This window comes from Bacillus rossius, chromosome 10 (assembly GCF_032445375.1).
Source record: "Bacillus rossius redtenbacheri isolate Brsri chromosome 10, Brsri_v3, whole genome shotgun sequence".
NCBI classification, from domain to species: Eukaryota; Metazoa; Arthropoda; class Insecta; order Phasmatodea; family Bacillidae; genus Bacillus; species Bacillus rossius.
In genome coordinates this window covers 60,046,030-60,064,848 of record NC_086337.1, presented here as the reverse complement: position 1 = coordinate 60,064,848, position 18,819 = coordinate 60,046,030, and positions in this window count along the sequence as shown.

The following is an 18,819-nucleotide window of genomic DNA, read 5'->3' as shown; positions in this document are numbered from 1 at the left end:
TTTTAGTTTAGGTGCTACTGGAGGCGGAGTGGGTGGCCCGGTGTGGCCAGCCACCACCAGAGGCGCTCGCGTCCCTGGTCAGAAGATCCAGAACTGCAGAACAACAAACAATGCGGACATTTAAGTCCAAGCGCCCAAACCCCGCATGGTAGACTCTTTCTGCTCTGACCAACTCTTCTTCCTGAACCATCCTTCTTTCTCCCGTATTGAACCTGCCTGAAATTAATGCATGAAATTTGGCATCCCGCATGAAAGTGCCCAGGGTTTTCCCTGTGTCTATGCAGGTTTTACCTGGGCCCAACTTATCTAGTAGTTTAGTCTAGAGTTAAGAGTGAGGGGAGTTAGTCATGGCGCCAATCGCTGCCATGGCTGGCCAATCCCCTCCTAGCACACGATGCATGCGACCCTCTCCCTGCATGGCTAATCCCAGCATGACTAAGGCGTATAGGCTTCGGCCTGAGACGCACTTAGGTCCCTCCCTAACCCGGACCCCTCCCAAATACACTTAGTTTTAGTTAGGTTAGGAAAAAAATCAAAAAAAAAATCACGCCCATCAGGTCGGTGGTCGTCTCTCGGGGCGTGCGCATCTCTCTCGCGGGCTGCTGGCTGGGAGTTCCCTGCGACCTATTGGGTAACCGAAGGCTGGCAGTGCGTGTTGGTTTTGTGTGCGTGCTGGGGGCGGCCTAGCAGCGCCAACTGCTACCGACCGCGTCCCGCGGGTGGCGGATACGGGAGCCCAGCCCGAGAGTTGCAATCTCGCTGGGGTGGCTGTGAATAACCAATAGCAGTCCGCGGACCAATGGCCGGCCTGTGGAGTCGTTATTACGGCTGTCGGTGTGAAAGGTAGCCTGAATGCAGCTCGGCGCGTCGCAGGGAGCAGCTTCGTCGGCGAAGGCCCGCAGGGGAGCTCGAGGTGCTGAAAAAATGCGAAGTGTAGACGAACTGCGGGCTGGAACTTGCGGAGCTGTGAACTGCTGCGCGCGCAACGGAATTGAAATGCATCGGAACTCTGAAGGAAGACATCAGGAACCTCCAGCTGGGGCTGCTGTAGGTGTGGCAGCAGTAGCCTCGAGCGGCGCGACCTTCAACCGTCTCGGGGATTTTGGGTGGCGAGGTTGGGTCCCTCCCCCCACCCTGGCTTGAGAAGTACTGCTGTTGACCTGAAGAAGGAAGATGAAGATGGCGCAACGTCAGGCTGCCTTTCGCTCCGAGAGCCAGCAGTTCGAGCCGGTTTACTGGCTCGTCTGCCCACTCTGTCTTAACTGTGGCTGCCTGGGCAGCTGTGGCTGGGCTGACGTAAAGTCGCCCGCCCCTGGGGGCGCATGCGCCCCTGGCTAATAATAACCCAGGAGCTCCCAACTTAAATGCGGGCCGCAAGGCCCAAGCTCCCAACTCCACCAAGGTTGATTTTTCAGCCCCTCCAACTCTTCTTACCTGGACCCTTCTTCCTCTTGTCCAGTAGTTACCTGCTTGCTTAATGCATGTTAATTGATCCCCGCATGAACCGGCCCAGGGTTTTCCCTGTGTCTATGCAGGTTTTACCTGGGTCACACTTAGCTAGCTTTTAAGCTAGGCGACCAATGGGGCGTCAGTCATGGCGCCAATCGCAGCCATGGCTGGCCAGTAAACCCCAATAAGCACATGATGCACGCGCCCTTGTCCTGCATGGTTAAAAACCCGCATGGTAGAGTGTATAGGCTTCGGCCTGAGACACACTTAGGTCCTCCCCTAACCTGGACCCTCCCCTACACACTTAGAATTAACTTAGGCTAGGAAAAAAAAAATAAAAATCACGCCCATCAGGACGAGGCAGCCAGTCAGCGACTATCTCTGGTGGGAGTTGATGTTCGCTGAGTTGCGGCGAGCTGTGCTTGTAGAAACTATGGTGGCTTTTCACAGAGAATGTGTTTCGGTCTTCTGTGTTTCTGGTTGACTTGTATGTCATATTTGCCCAGGGCATTGATGAGGGGGTTTGGGTGGTTTTCCAGGTTCTTGTAGAAGTCCACTGTGAGTTGATGGATGAAAAATCGTATTGTGTCAATGCCGAGTTCTGCATGGAGCTTTCTCATGGGCACATAAGTGGGTGTTTGTGCGATTCTTCGAAGGGCTTTATTTTGTATTGTTTGGAGCCTTTGAATGTGTGTTTTGGCCGCAAATCCCCAGGCTGGGGCTGCATACGTCATGATGGGGCGGAGGTAAGCCTTGTATAGGGTCTTGCCATTTTGTGGTGAGAGGCTGTTTTTGTGGTTTAGAATGGGGAAGACTTGTGTCATTCTTGTGTGGGTGGCAGCTATTTTGTGACGTATGTGTTCCTTCCAGGTTAGCCGTTTGTCCAGGTACACCCCCAGGTACTTGACACTGTCCTGGTATGTTATTGGAGCATTGTATAGGCTGAGTTGTGGTAGGTTTGGTGGTATTTTTCTCCTTGCAAAAAGAACAGCTTCTGATTTGCCCACATTAACTGCTGTTCTCCAGTTTGAGAACCAGTTTTGTAGGAGGTTGAGTGTTGATTGCACTTTCTCTATAGCTAGAGTGCATTTGGTGGAGCTGGCGAAGACCATAGTGTCGTCCGCGTAGCAGGCGAGACTTGCGCGGCCAGTTGATGGTAGGTCATGGAGATAGATGTTGAACAGGAGCGGACCTAACAGGCTGCCCTGCGGCACGCCTGCCAGGATGGGATGTGATGGGGAGACTGCTCCTGGGATGCTGGTGTGAAAACTTCTGCCCTTGAGGTATGAGGCTAGAGTCTTGGTGTAGCAGTCTGGCAGGGCAGTCTGGTGCAGCTTGCAGATCAGACCTTCATGCCAGACTCTATCAAAGGCTTTTTCAATGTCAAGGAATGCAGCAGCCGTGTACTGCCGCCATTGAAATCCTTTTGTGATGTGCTCGGTGATTCTGAGCAGCTGGTGGGTGGTAGAGTGCTTCGCCCTGAAGCCAAATTGAAAGTTGGGAAGAACTGCATGGTTGTCGGTGTGGTTTTGAAGTCTTTCTTTAAGCACACCCTCAGGCACTTTTGACAGTGTACTGAGGAGGCTGATAGGTCGGTAGCTTTTGACATCTGTTGGCTTTTTCCCAGGTTTGGGTAAGACAATGACCTTCGCTTCCTTCCATACTGTGGGCCAGGTTTCTGTGACGAGGATGCCATTAATACAGGTGGTTAGGGCAGAGAGAGCTGGAGTTTGTAAGTTGCGGAGGATTATTGTATGAATTCCGTCAGCTCCTGGTGCTTTGTTTGGTTTCATTTTGTTTATGATTTTTTTCACCTCTATGTCATCTGTGAGTAGAGGGGCTGTGGTGGTGGGGGTTGCACATATGTGCGTAGCTCTTTGTTCTATCGAAGCGATTTGCGCCTGCGGAATGCGCGCCTCATTCGGTCTAAAAGCTTCGCTGAGGCTGCTGGCTATGGCGTCACACTTCCCTTGTTGTGTGAATGCAGTGGAGCCATCTGCACATTGAAGAGGGGGAATTACGGTGGATTTCTTTGTCAGAAGCCGAGTGGTTTTCCACAGGGAGTTGTCAGTTGTTGTTAGTTCAGCGACTTTTATGTCCCAGGCTGCAGCCCTGTGGAGTGAAATTTCGTGCTGGATTTCACTTTGTAGCTCTCTTAGGAGCCTTTTAGACTCAAGGCAATGGCGATTTCTCTGCCAGTGTCTGCGGGCTCTGTTTTTGCGGGCTATTAATTGGCTGATATGTTGTGGCAGTTCTGCAGTGTCAATCGGTTTCCTCTTGCGCATGGGAATAGATGTTTTCACCCCTGCTGTTATTGTGGATACCAGGTGAGCAGCGTATGCCTGAAGGTCTTGTGGGGTATTAATGGCCTCATTGTAATTGATGTTTTTGGCTATGTGTGCATTCAGTTGGTCCCATTTTGCTTTTTTATAGTCAGGTACTAGTTTTTCAGTGCAGTTGAGAATGGTTGCATTTTCTATCTGAACTAACACTGGGAGGTGGTCAGAATTTAATTCATGAATGACTTCTAGCTCGTAAATAAAATTTGTATTTTTGGACATGGTGATGTCCAGTATATCAGGCTTTTGTCGGGGTGATTCAGGATATCTAGTGGGTTCATATGGAGCGCATACCATATATTGCCTGTTACTTTGGTGTTTTTGTAATACTCGGCCATTGCTGGTTACGCCAGTGCAGTTCCAGGCCGAGTGCTTAGCATTTAGGTCCCCCATCGCTAAGATGGTAGGGGCGCTATTTATTAATGCTGACAGGTTCTGGTTGTCTAGAGTACGACCGGGTGGGGCATACATGGATATTAGTGCACATTTCCTGTTGTTGATTCGGACTTCCACGCCAACAGCCTCTAATTTTCCTAGGTCTGGCAGCTGAATTGGCTGGTGTAGGATGTCTGCTTTAACGGCGAGTGCTACTCCACCTCCTCTGTGCTCTCCTTTTCTGTCTAGACGGTGGATTACATACCCTGGTATTTTGATTACATCGGTAGGTTGAAGTTGGGTTTCGGTGATTGCTAGCACCTGAATTTTGTGTTTCAACAGGAAATCTGTTAGTTCGTGTAACTGCGATTTAACTCCCCTGGCATTCCATGTGGCTGCAGTATGGATGTCGCCAGTCGCAGGTTTATTTGCTGCCATGTTGGATCAATTCGAAAATTCCCTGCACGAATTGAGCAGCGAGAGTTATTCTGTGGACTGGGTTGACTGTGGTGTCGCTCCAGGCAGCTAACAAGTTACATAGGTCGCGACCAATGTCTGCAAAGGCTGGATTATTGGCTTGTGTTTGATGTAAGTTTGTCTCCAGTTGTGTGACGTCTCGGAGATTTTGCTGTTCCATTTCTGGTGTAGTCTGCTTTGGAGGGCAGGGTAAATATAGAGGAGTTGAGTTCTGTGCAGATGTTGGATGATGGACCGACTGTGGCGACTCTTGCGTATGAATAGAAGATTCATTAACTGCAGGAGAGGTAACTGACTCCTCTGTGTTCATCTGTTGCTGTGTTTGTTCCTCTGGGAGGTTCTGAACGAAGTCCATCATTCTGTCCTGTGTTGGGGTTTTTGAGGCTATGATCTGATTCTGATTCTCAGAGTTGTATGTGGTTTCCCTCCTCTGTTGCTTCGGTGTTCTCTGTTGTCTGGTGTTTTTCCACTCGCGCTGGGACTGGCGTGGGAATCTGCGTGATGTGCGTGAAAAAGACGTGTGTGGATAGTTTTCTTCATAGCTTTCGAAGTACTGGTCATTGAGTGGTTGGTATCTGTTTCCAGTGAGCATCTGAGGCGGTGGGGCAGTTCTCCACTGTTGTTTTTGGCCATAGCCTGCATGTCTGGTGTTTTGGACTGTGGTCCATTCATGTTGACCATCCAGCAGCTGCTGTGGTGGGTGAGGGGGATTTATTGGAGCATGAATCTGTGGTTGGCCCCAAGCAGGCTGCCTGGGAGGCGGGGCGGGCTGCCAGCGGCTTCCAGTAGACTGTCTTCCCTGTTGCTGTGATTGTTTCAGCGTTTGAGGTTTTAGTTTGGCTTGTTCTCTCAAGAAGTAGGGACATTTAGTGTATTTGGCATTATGAGCCAGTTTGCAGTTGACACACTTGGCTGGCTTTGGGCAGTTTTTGTCTCTGTGGTTTCCCGAGCAGTTTGGGCAGACTATAAGGAATCTGCATTGGGCAGTGACATGTCCATATTGGTAGCAGCGCGAGCACTGCATTGGAGTGTTGGGGTGCTTGAATGGCACAAATTTAACTCGGAGCCCTAGTACTGATGTAAGTTCGCTTACTGAAGATTCGCTGCCCTGAGGGAGATCAATCAGGAACATGTTGAGAGGCTCTCGGGTACGCTGACTGTACATCTGGTGTACAACCAGTACTGGGATGTTTTTTGCTTGGAGCTCGGCAGTGATGCGATGTGTGCATGTGCCTGCGGGGATGTATTGCATTACCAGCTTGACTGGTTTCTCAGCTGATGTGCGGGAAACAAAGTGCTCTAACTTCCGGCTTTCAATTGTGTGGAGCCCTTTTCGGTAGTCAGTAAGTGAGTTGAAGACATACATCGTGCCACGTTCTGTGTTCTTGGCAGTGAAAGTGATGTCTTGGCTTTTGAGTGCATCGTACAGGGCGTGATATGGATTGTTAACGGTGTGGTTAACTGTAATTGGTGCAGATCGGAAGGGCCTCTCTTGGGGGGCATCTGCATTTGAGGCTGAAGCCTCTTCAGTTGTGAGCGGTGATGCAGGCGCTGGTAGTCCCTGAGAAAGGTTCGCCGCACTTGTGAATGGGGCATTCACATTGCCCTACTGACTATCATGGTGGTCGCGGTTGTGTTGTTTCGAGGGGTAACCTAGCTGCGCTTCTGGTTTCCTCTTTTTGGGGATGGCACCATTGTTAACTGTGTCCATTTGGTTGTCTCTGTCTTTGTTGTGGTTGAACTTGATGAAAGGATCCAACTCCACCGTTAGTGCTTGGTTAGATGCCATGGTGGAGAGGGGAATTGTGCCTGAGGGGCGGTTACGGTCTCCTAACAAACTGAAGGGAGAGATGCACCCGCAGTCCGACCAGCCCTGGGACTGAGTTAGCCAGGGCTTCGCGGCTAGGCAAGAGGCTCTGAGCCTCGGGTGTCTTTCTCTCTGGTTTTAAGCCTACGATGCGTATATTCCGCGGTAGAACAAAACTTCAACAAATGGCTGCGGGGACAGAAAGTAGATCATTTGGCAGAGCTACATGTTCACTCTCCTGATGCTACGACTGCCTCTGCCATGTGCTCAGCTGGGAATGTCACGAGATTACCTTCCCTTGTAAAGGTGAAAACAAGGGAGGCAACCCCGTGGGCCAACTGACCAATCAGCGCACATAATTCCAAAACATGACCATATAAGGAAATTCGTACGGGCACATCACTTGACGCCAGGGCTCGCCCTGATTGGCTGGCTAGTGGTAGCCTCCAGAGACCCTTCCGGACGGTCGCTACAGCTGTGCGTACAACGTGATGCGTAAATCCCAAACACTCATTTACCAAGTGAAAAATAACTTTCTGGCGCCAGAGTGTCGCACCTGTCCGCTCTTCCTTCTGTACCTTCCAGACTATTCTCAAGATATTACACTAGCAATATCCAATAGAATTTAAAATTACCCAACAAATTCAAATACAATGTTAAAAATTTAGTAAACAAAGTTGAAATTCATACCATATTAGAAACTTTTGTTTAAAAATGATGTCCTGTAAAATTATAATCTATACTGCTTTAACCAAAACAGTTACTAAAATTAATTATCAAATGTCAAAATTAAGGTAAATCTGTATTGTACGGATTAGCGCCAAAAAAAATCGTACAAATATGAAATAACTTTCATTATATGCTATCTTACGTCCTCTTTTCAGAACCGCCTGCGGAGATAAAAAATTTCAATTACTTTTGGAGATATCAAATTTTTTAATATTCAATTTTTTGGCGATTTTTTTAAAAAAAATTTTTAAAAATCCGAAAATACCTTTATTCTGTGCTCTTTAACTTCCTCTTTTCATTAAACCCGGCGGAGATAAGAAATTCCAAATACTTTAGGAGATATTGAATTTTTTAAATTTTAATCACTATATCTGTACATTCACACGGCGTCGACCATTGCTTTTTGTTTACGAGTGTCAATTGTGTTTTATTGGATAAGGTTGTCACGTGATAGGTCGTGATGGGCCAGTATTCAAATGAACCAATAGGTGATGATTAATTTATTATTGTTCAAAACGATGTGTAATTACAACGGTCACTTGCGCTATTTGTATTAGATGTTGTAGTCGTTCTTGGAATTCCTGTATCATTATCGTGTTACATTCTGTCTTTGAAATGGCCTGTGTTTCTGGGAATAGTCAGCTATGCGGCAAGTGTACCCTGCATGTATTCGATTTTGTGCATTTGTGTGATGATTGGAAATTTTTGTTTGAATTTTTAGTTGATCATGGAGTTTTGAGTAGTGAGGTAAAGTGCGACCAATGTGGGACGGTAATTGAGTTGGCCGAGGACAGCGAATATTTTCAATGTCACCGGACAACGGTAACTCGTGCCAGTAAAAGAATTAAAAGGGTAACATGTTCTTTCAAAAAATCTTTCAGAACCGGCACGTGGTTTTCCAAAAGTAGACTTTCGATTGAAACGATTATGAAGATGACTTATTTTTTTTTAACGATTCATCACCCAAATACTGTTTTCATTGAGAAGAATTGTAATGTCACTATGAAAACCGTCATAGATTGGACGTCCTTTTGCAGGGAAGTATTAATTAAGTGGAGTTTGGACTTAAATGTAGGGAAGTTGGGTGGGCCGGGGAAAGTTGTCGAAATTGATGAGGCAAAAATTGGTAAGCGTAAAAATAATAAGGGGCGAGTCATCCAGGGTCAGTGGGTTTTTGGCGGAATCGAGAGAAATGGTGATAACATTTTTCTCGTTCCTGTCAAAGATCGTACTAGCAGAACGCTCCTGCGCGTGATCAAGAAGTACATTTCACCTGGAACAACAATTATAAGCGACTGTTGGCGTGCTTATAATTGTCTTTCTCAGCATGATTATCTTCACCTGAAGGTTAATCATAATATGAACTTTGTTGATCCCGACACAGGGGCGAACACCCAAAGAATAGAGAGACTTTGGCGGGAAGTGAGGCAGAATGTACCTCAATATGGTCGACGAGTTGACCACTACGTCGGGTACCTTGCGGAATTCATGTTCCGTCGGAGGTATCGCGACGTAGGTGAACGACTACATCATTTCTTACTAAGTGCGAAGGAAATGTACCCGCCTCCAACTTAGGTGAGTTTTTAACGTTTCAAATTTTGTTGTGTTATTTTTTATTATATTGTTGCGCGTAAAAAAAAATTACGTTCGTTCCTACTGTTAATCATTTGTTCCGGGTTTGTTAGGTTAGGTCAGCTACATTATAAATGCTCTAAAACTAAACAACCATTGAAATAAATTTATATAATTTTCATGTCCATTCAGTTTTTAATTATTTATAATGTAGCTGACCTGACCTAATCTACCTTTGTCCCGTTTTGCACACACGGCAAAATATAAAATGGCGACGCTCGAATGATTACATAGGGCTTGTATTGCAAAATAAGAACGGCGATATCTCCAAAAGTAATTGGAATTTTTAATCTCCGCAGGCGGTTCTGAAAAGAGGACGTAAAAGAGCATATAATGAAAGTTATTTCATATTTGTACGATTTTTTTTGGCGCTAATCCGTACAATACAGATTTACCAAAATTAATTATTACGAACTGGAGTTAACCCTCAAATTAATAATTAAGTATCTCAAGGAAATAAGTATTTTAAGGCTTCCATGAAATTCAACCAAAGTAATCAATAACAATTCTTAACAGCTCTGAACAATTACCCTTATCTACATATTAAATTATTATTATCTTTCATATCAAAGTTATTCTTAATCAATATTCTTATGACCCAAAAAATATATATATATATGCATATAACATACTCATTGTGCAATGCTACAACCGGGACAAAGGATGAAAAGAAACAACTCACGTAAAATTTTTTTGTTACTTATTACTTGCGCAACAATAAAAAATAAGACTTTAAAATTAGAAACGTTAAAAACTCGCCTAAGTTGGAGGCTGTAATTAAATACCGTTTTAAACAATAAATGAAGTAAATAATCACGTATTGGTTAATTTGAATTCTGGCCTATCACGAACAATCACGTGACATCATTATCCAATAAAACAATAGATGCTCGTAAACAAGAAACAATGGTGAAAGCCACATGAACGGACTGCTATAATTGTGATGAAATTTAAAAATTCGATCTCCTAAAGTATTTGGAATTTCTTATCTCCGCCGCTTTTAATGAAAAGAGGAAGTTGAAGAGCATCTAATAAAGGTATTTTCGGATTTTTAACATTTTTTTTTCCGCAAATACCGCTCAACTACATATGATGAAATTTAAAAATTCGATATCTCCTAAAGTATTTGGAATTTATTACCTCCGCCGCTTTTATTGAAAAGAAAAAATTAAAGAGCATAGAATAAAAGTATTTTTGGATTTTTAACATTTTTTTTTCTTCGCAAATACCGCCCAACTACATATTTACCATCAATTATCAATCAATTATCAAATCCGGCTTCTTTAACACATTCATACACGGACCACCAAGAATTTAATTTAGCTTCTTCATTTTTGTATTCTGCGGATCCCCTGTCATACAAAATATTTTTACTTTCTATTGCAGCTATCAAATGTGCCTTCCATTTTTATGTTATCGTGTGTTTGAAAACAATAACAAACCACTCAAGTCAACAGTACCAATACTTTCGTGACAATTGTTCTTTTATAAGCCCACTAGAGTAGTACTTTGTCGCGGCCTCGTCTCTGGTGAAGCTGTGGAGACGGGGTGGACGTCGCTCGGTCGTTCAGTTGTGTTGTTTGCCCGGCGCTAGCTCTTTGGTAGAGCAGCCTCACACTCTGAGGCGGGAGTGGACCGTTCGACCCAGTGCAGCTGACCGAGGACGTGCGGACAAGGAGTAGCTAGCAGGAAGATTGGGTGTAGAAGAGAGGGATGCCCGCGGTCTCACGAAGAGTCGCTAGCGGATGGGTGGGCAGAGAGAGGTAGAGGTGGGTCGAAAAGTATCAACCTGATACTTGGGCACTGATACGCGCCTGTATCAGGAACGGCAAACGAGTACACTTGAAAAGTATCAAGTACTTTAGTATCAGTTCAGAATTCGCTTGGAACAACACCACGGCCAATGTGCGCAGAACCCGATCGCAGATGACGGTCACTTGGGCGGAGCTTGTGAAAGGGGAGGGAGCAGGAACGACGAATAAGGGATAAAGAAGGGAAATAATGTAGGGGAGGAAGCGCAGGGGAAGGCATTGAAGGAGAGGCGCAAAGCGAAATTGTTACGAGTCGTTTGGTTATTGTCCCACATCAAAGTACGCTCAGTGCGCAGTGCGTGCACAGTCTCGTTCAATAATAAAACTAATGAATTTTTAATATTAAAAAGTACATTAATACAAGATATAATATTTATATTTGTGCACCTAACAGCTATGAAAATGCAAATAAATTCTCAGTTGACACTAATAACAGATGTAATCAACATATGGACTTTTTTTCCCGAAAACAATTAGTAACTAGTGTTTTCATACATTAAAATATTACGATTTTATCAAAAATTTAAAAAAAAACAGATACGTACATTAGTGAGCATACTATATCAATGTTTAAATTTCAAATGTTTCTTCAGATTAGTCGATGATGATTTATAACTCAGTTTTTGTTTACACAAATTACAATTAGCAAACTCATTATTTTCCGTAAAAAAATTCCACACAATGAAGTCTTTTTCCTGCACTTATCCATTCCTTATTTCATTATTAAGATACTAACTACAAAGCATGACAGCCCCCAACAATGTACATGGTGGTAATTAATACACGGCCAGGACGAACTGCAGTGAATGTTGAACTGATTGATACTGGCTGTATCAGGCGGGCATGAGAGTAACAGAGGTAGAGAATTAACGGGCGTGATAAATAATGTATCAGAGACACCGATACCTTTTTACGCTGGTGATGATGGCACGGAGGATGTGTACCCTGTAACGAGGATGCTGATACGTTGTCGCTTCCTGGGACCGCTACTGCTCTGATACAAAAGTATCAGATACTTGTAACTAGGTACATTACTGTATCAGTATCAGGTTGGAACAGATACCGAAAAATGCTGTAACAACCCACCTCTAGAGAGAGGTAGAATGAAAGAGAGAGAAGGAAGCCCGCGGTCTCACTAGGAGTCGCTAGCTGAAGAGAATGGGAGAGAGAGAGAAGGAAGCCTGCGGTCTCACTAATAGTCGCTAGCTGAGGAAAGGAAAATGAGGAAGGCAAGCCAATAATACCACTTTTGCCTTCGTCAATATTTATTCTCCCAGATTGGCTGGGAGAGAGAAGAGCTTATAATGGTATTTCTTTTCCCAGATTGACTGGGAGAGAGGAGAGCTGACAATAGAGGTTTTCTCCCAGATTGGCTGGGAGAGAAGAGCTGTCTAGGCATGTTAGCCCGCACAATTTATACAAGTTTCTTCTAGAACCATTTGTGTTAAAGTTTTACATATATCTATCTCTTTTGATCTTTTACATTTTACAATATTATTTCCACAGCTACAAAACATACTTACAATATACACTTAATAATCTACCTAAATATTTACAATAATAACATATATAAAATAACTATAATACAGTGTCTCTTTATATTTACAACTGCCATCTGGTGGCGAGTGATGGCACTACCAGGGCCATGGCTGGAGTGTTGCGCCGCGGACAGGACTGTGACCCAGGTTTTTGTTTAATAAAGAGGAGGTACGACGTCAGACGCCCCCCCCCCCCCTGGAAAAGCCCGGGTATAGGCCGTCCGCGCGCCTTCCAGCAGGCACATGATGCCTTCTCTCCTCGTAATTGCGAGCGTCAGGGTGGGCCTGCCGGTTCCGGACTGCCTGGGTCGCCATTCACCAGTGTGTCCAGTTCGCGGCCGGTGACGTAATCTGCCAGGTACAGTGGGGGCCGGCGTCGTCGTCGGCGGTGTCTCTGGTTGTCCTCAGCTGGTTCCTCCACCTTGACCCGGAATTCGGCATCGGCGAGGGAGGCTCCATGCCCCCATCCGCCTCGGGTAGGGGAAGGTGGTTCTGTTGTCTCAATGTCATCTGGTTCTGTAACCAGGGGCTGCTCCTTCGTGGTGCCTATGCCCGCCTCTGGTGTCCCAGTGACATCAAGGATCTGCATTCGTGCTGGGTGACTCTGGTGCTGTCGCCTCGGGGTCGTGGCAGGGACTTCTGCTGGCCTCTCCATTCTTGTCCTTGGGCTCGGTGATCCCTCGAACAGATGCTGTATTCCTTGGGGTGTGGCAGATTGGTGGTTGTCCGGCATTGTTCCTGCCACATCTGGCGTAGGATCCTCCACGGTATTGCCCCCTTCTGGGAGTGCTGTTTTCCGGATGTGGTCCCGGTGTACTTTTCGCCTTTGCCTACCCCGGCGCACCAAATACGTACTTTGACTTAGCCGCTTCAGGATGCGATGTGGTCCCGACAACCTGGGGCTCAGTCCAGCACAGTAGTTCCTAATTGCATTGGACAGGGGATGTGTGCGGATATGCAGGTGGTCACCAGGCTGTAGCTCCGGTGGTTGTCGTGTGGTCTGCAGGGTTATCTGCTGAGTGTAGGCCCTCTGGTGTTCTCGCGCTGTTGTCAGCTCAATCGCTTGCCGCCGACAGCGATCCTCGGGGTCTTCCCCTTCATCTGTCACTTCGCGGGCCGTCCATTCGCCGGGCATGGTCCATATCTCATCCAGTCCTTCTGCTTGCTTTGCTCGTCGACACTCAGCATCTGAGGAGGTGTGTTGGGCGTCGAGAACTCGTTGTTTGGGTTCGATCAGGTCCGCTGGAGGTGGGTCATCATCTCCCACCATGAGCAGGCGACAGGTCATGTCTCTTGGCCTGTGGTCGTGTGACTTGTGGGAAGGTGGTATGCTTCCTAGTGTATATACTGCCAGGTGCTCACGTTTACCTAAATTTACCAGGCCTGATGCTGGTGAAATCAGGGCATCCTGCTCTACCAACCATGGCTGTCCGAGTACCAAATCTTCTCTGAGTCCTTCTACCACGACTGCTGAAGTTTGGGTCACCATCTCCCGTATACCCACAGTGATGATGGCATCTCCAATGGCTGTCCCGGTTCCAGTGTTCGTAGCAAGGCGCAGGGCACAGCGTCTGGGTGTGATATCTGTGGGTGGTACACAGTGCTGGGCGACGAATACATGGCTCGCCCCTGTGTCTATAAGTGCGGCAGTCTGTCTCCCGTTCAGGGTGATGGGTATCCGCATCAGTCGGTTTTCTAGCGTGGTGAGCTGCCCCAGTTGTTCAATGTTGTTCTCTGTGGCTTGCGGCAGGGGATTGGCTGGTACGGGGGTTAAGTCTGTAGGTCCTACACCCCCTACTGCCCATTTTCCCACCGGTTGTTGTTGCTGTTGGTGTCTCTGGCAGTCCTGATGCCAGTGATACATGCCCTGTGGGCATCCAAGACGGCACTGTGGTGGTCGGCTTCCATCGCGCCGATTGCCTGCATTCCGCCATTCTGGAGATGTGTTCTGGTCTGTTGCACCAGGTGGGCCCTCGATCGCCCGTGTTGCTGTCCGCCATGGACGTTCCTGTGGTATGGCCCTACTTGTCCCTGCAGGTGCTCCAACCTGATGTCTGGGTCCTCGTTCGGGGATAGTTGTCCCGGTCCGACGTCCCTGGAGGTGTTGTAGGTTGCCTTCTGTAGCTGTTGCCTGTCGTACATAGTCCTCTACTGTTCCATTGCAATATGGCCTGAGGAATGGTTGCAATTCTTCTCGCATTAACGCAGTAACTTCTGGCAAAGCTTGCTCGGGGTCTTCTCCTGGGGCTATGCGCCGGTACAGCCGCAGCTTGTTTGCCACGAACTGCTCTACTGACTCTGAGTCCTTTTGGGTCTCGCTGTAGAAGCGAGCCTTACAGCTCATGACTGCCATGCGGTCGTCGAAGCGCCGTGTTAAGCGGGTAGCGAACTCCTGCCACTGCATGTCATAGCGTCCCCACAGGTTCCACCACTCACGAGCTTGTCCGCGTAATTGCTCACTCGTGCGTTGTGTCCATTCTTCAATCTGCACCCCGCATTGTGTCAACCGTCCCTGACACCACTGCACAAACTCGCATGGGTCCTCATGCGCTAGCCCACTGAACTCTGGTAGCACTATGCATCCTGTTACGGTAGCTGTCCGCCCCATATGCACGTTTGGTTGCACTGCTGGGCTTGCAAGTACCTCCCAGTCTATGAGGTTTGCCCCTGCCTTCTGTTTTGGTGCCTGTGTGGGCCTTGGTGTTGCTATTGTATCCCAAACCAATGTACCCATTGCTAACTCTGCTCTCACTGGTTTGCACTCAGATGTGTTGTGCCACTGTTCCTCTCCTGTCATTAGGTCAAAGTCCCTTGGTGGTTGACCTGTTTCGCATGTGGTTGTCAGTCTGTGTGGTAGCATTGTGTCACGAATTTCTACACGTTCTGTCCTGCACACACTCGTTTAGTGAATATACACACTTCGGGTCGCCGAATGCTGCTGACTGTTCATGAACTCTGGTAGTCTCGATGATGAAGTGCCACACGTTCGGGCGCCAAATGTCGCGGCCTTGTCTCTGGTGAAGCTGTGGAGACGGGGTGGACGTCGCTCGGTCGTTCAGTTGTGTTGTTTGCCCGGCGCCAGCTCTTTGGTAGAGCAGCCTCACACTCTGAGGCGGGAGTGGACCGTTCGGCCCAGTGCAGCTGACCGAGGATGTGCTGACAAGGAGTAGCTAGCAGGAAGATTGGGTGTATAAGAGAGGGATGCCCGCGGTCTCACGAAGAGTCGCTAGCGGAAAGGATGGAAGTTGGAGAGAGAGATGCCCGTGGTCTCACGAAGAGTCGCTAGCAGAGGATTGCCCGCGGTCTCACGAAGAGTCGCTACCGGATGGGTGGGCAGAGAGAGGTAGAATGAGAGAGAGAGAAGGAAGCCCGCGGTCTCACTAAGAGTCGCTAGTTGAGGAAAGGAAAATGAGGAAGGCAAGCCAATAATACCACTTTCGCCTTCGTCAATATTTATTCTCCCAGATTGGCTGGGAGAGAGGAGAGCTTATAATGGTATTTCTTTTCCCAGATTGACTGGGAGAGAGGAGAGCTGACAATAGAGGTTTTCTCCCAGATTGGCTGGGAGAGAAGAGCTGTCTAGGCCGCCATTTCCTCATATGCTCGGCCGGGAGCGTGTGACAGCGATACCAGGAACTCTTAAGTGATTCTTTTTTTTTTCCTAGCCTAAGTTAATTCTAAGTGTGTAGGGGAAGGTCCAGGTTAGGGGAGGACCTAAGTGTGTCTCAGGCCGAAGCCTATACACTCTACCATGCGGGTTTTTAACCATGCAGGACAAGGGCGCGTGCATCGTGTGCTTATTGGGGTTTACTGGCCAGCCATGGCTGCGATTGGCGCCATGACTGACGCCCCATTGGTCGCCTAGCTTAAAGCTAGCTAATGTGACCCAGGTAAAACCTGCATAGACACAGGGAAAACCCTGGGCCGGTTCATGCGGGGATCAAATAACATGCATTAAGCAAGCAGGTAACTACTGGACAAGAGGAAGAAGGGTCCAGGTAAGAAGAGTTGGAGGGGCTGAAAAATCAACCATGCTGGAGTTGGGTGCTTGGGCCTTGCGGCCCGCATTTAAAGGTTGGGAACTCCTGGGTTATTATTAACCAGGGGCGCATGCGCCCCCAGGGGCGGGCGACTTCACTCGTCGGCCCAGCCACAGCTGCCCAGGCAGCCACAGTTAAACAGAAGTGGGCAGACGAGCCAGTAAACCGGCTCGAACTGCGGGCGCACGGAGCGAAAGGCAGCCTGACGTTGCGCCATCTTCATCTTCCTTCTTCAGGTCAACAGCAGTACTTTTCAAGCCAGGGTCGGGGTAGGGAACCAACCTCGCCACCCAAAATCCCCGAGACGGTTTAAGGTCGCGCCGCTCGAGGCTACTGCTGCCACAGCTACAGCAGCCTCAGCTGAAGGTTCCTGATGTCTTCCTTCAGAGTTCCGATGCATTTCAATTCCGTTGCGCGCGCAGCAGTTCACAGCTCCGCAAGTTCCAGCCCGCAGTTCGTCTACACTTCGCATTTTTTCAGCACATCGAGCTCCCCTGCGGTGCCTTCGCCGACGAAGCTGCTTCCTGCCACGCGCCGAGCTACATTCAGGCTACCTTTCACCCCGATAGCCGTAATAACGACTCCACAGGCCGGCCATTGGTCCGCGGACTGCTATTGGTTATTCACAGCCACCCCAGCGAGATTGCAACTCTCGAGCTGGGCTCCCGTATCCGCCACCCGCGGGACGCGGTCGGTAGCAGTTGGCGCTGCTAGGCCGCCCCCAGCATGCACACAAAACCCACACGCACTGCCAGCCTTCGGTTACCCAATAGGTCGCAGGGAACTCCCAGCCAACAGCCCGCGAGAGAGATGCGCACGCCCCAAGAGACGACCACCGACAACTCTTAAGCATGTTAGCCCGCACAATTTATACAAGTTTCTTCTAGAACCATTTGTGTTAAAGTTTTACATATTTCTATCTCTTTTGATCTTTTGCATTTTACAATATTATTTCCACATCTACAAAACATTGCCGTCAGCCGCGGTCTCGTGTTCGAGATCGGGCGCAGGTCCTAGCGGGGTGGCCTGCTTTCTTAGCGTTTTCTGCTCCGGGAGGGCGCCAGGCTAGCTCGGTGTCTAACCGTGTGATGGTCGTGGGTTCGTTGCCCCAGCGTGGTCCGCTAGAACCGTCGGCGGTGGTGAAATTTGTTTCCTGATTGGGTTGGGTTGTTTAAATTAATTTACATACACTATTTTGGCTGTTCTACGGGTCGCACGTCGCGCACGGGGGGTGCGGGGTGGACTTTTTATTGTTCACGATTGACACTGGTTCATTACATTAGGCGCGAGGTTTACTCGGCGGTACATGACTGCCAATGGGGCGTCGGAACACGTAGAAGTTTTGATTACACTATGATTACAATTACACTTGATAAAACGGCACTCTGTGGTGCTTTTAAGTACACGACTACACTGCACACGTTGTCTGAGAGGGGCACCTGCGTGCCTCTACGTGCGTTTACTTAAGTCCTCACGCCAGTTGCAGTCGAGGGAGAGCGTTCAATTAGCATCGGCTAATTTCGTAATCTGTAATTGGCGACGCGCGGGCCCACCTTTGTGGACCGCGGCTCGCTACTAAATTAAAACACGTTTACTCTTGAAGGTAGCCTGTGCCTGTGCACTAGGCTATTAAATAAAGTTCTGGGGTGGCGGGAGACGGCCCGTACCGAATACTGCACGGCCCCACGTAATGCTTTGTGTGGGGCGTGTTAAATTGATGCGGCTGGGTTAGGCCCTACACCGGAAAAAGGACCGGGCGCACACGGGGAGTATTAAAAAGAGGTTTTGGTGGTGACTATAATTACCAGATGAACGTTCGGTGAAACAAAGAGATGCTGGCTCCCCGTGGGACGTGCGTCCGTCCCGGTCCGCGAGTCGCGCTGTACTGGTGTGCAGCCCTGGCGCGAGGGGAGGGGTAAGCTCCCTGTCGCGCCAGAGTTTCTAAAGTTCCGTTATTCGTAAAAATCTATATAATTAATTAAATTTAAGTGGCTCTAAATTCACATAATAAAACATAATGATTAATCTAATATCTATATATGTTATAGAAATGACATTTAATAAGTTTGTCTAAAATAAGTTTAAATATTAGAGTCAAGCTGGAGACTGTCTGTTTCTTGAAAACTACTCCAGTGGCGAACGATAATGCTAATTTGGGGTGGTTTGAATTACGTCACACGTTTCCCTACTGAAATTAGGCTGAAGGCCGCAAGGGTTGCACTCACAGCTGTTTCAGCGGGAAACTACACGTGAGTGAGCCGGGCACTCCTACGTCGCACTTTATTAATTAGGGGCTTTTGTTTGTTTTTGATTACGTTATTATTGCGTGGGGAATTTTGTAGGCACGGTGAGTGCATTGCATGCGTAATTAGAAATGGTTCGCTATTCTCTACCTTGGGGCTGCGGTCCGCTCACTTGACTCGGGTGGGCCATGGCTAGGGGCGCTTTCCGTTAGCGGAGCCGAGTACTGGCGGGTGCAGGTCGGGCTTTGGGGCGGCCTTCGGCCGTACGATGTCAACATACTTACAATATACACTTAATAATCTTCCTAAATATTTACAATAATAACATATATAAAATAACTATAATACATTGTCTCTTTATATTTACAACTGCCATCTG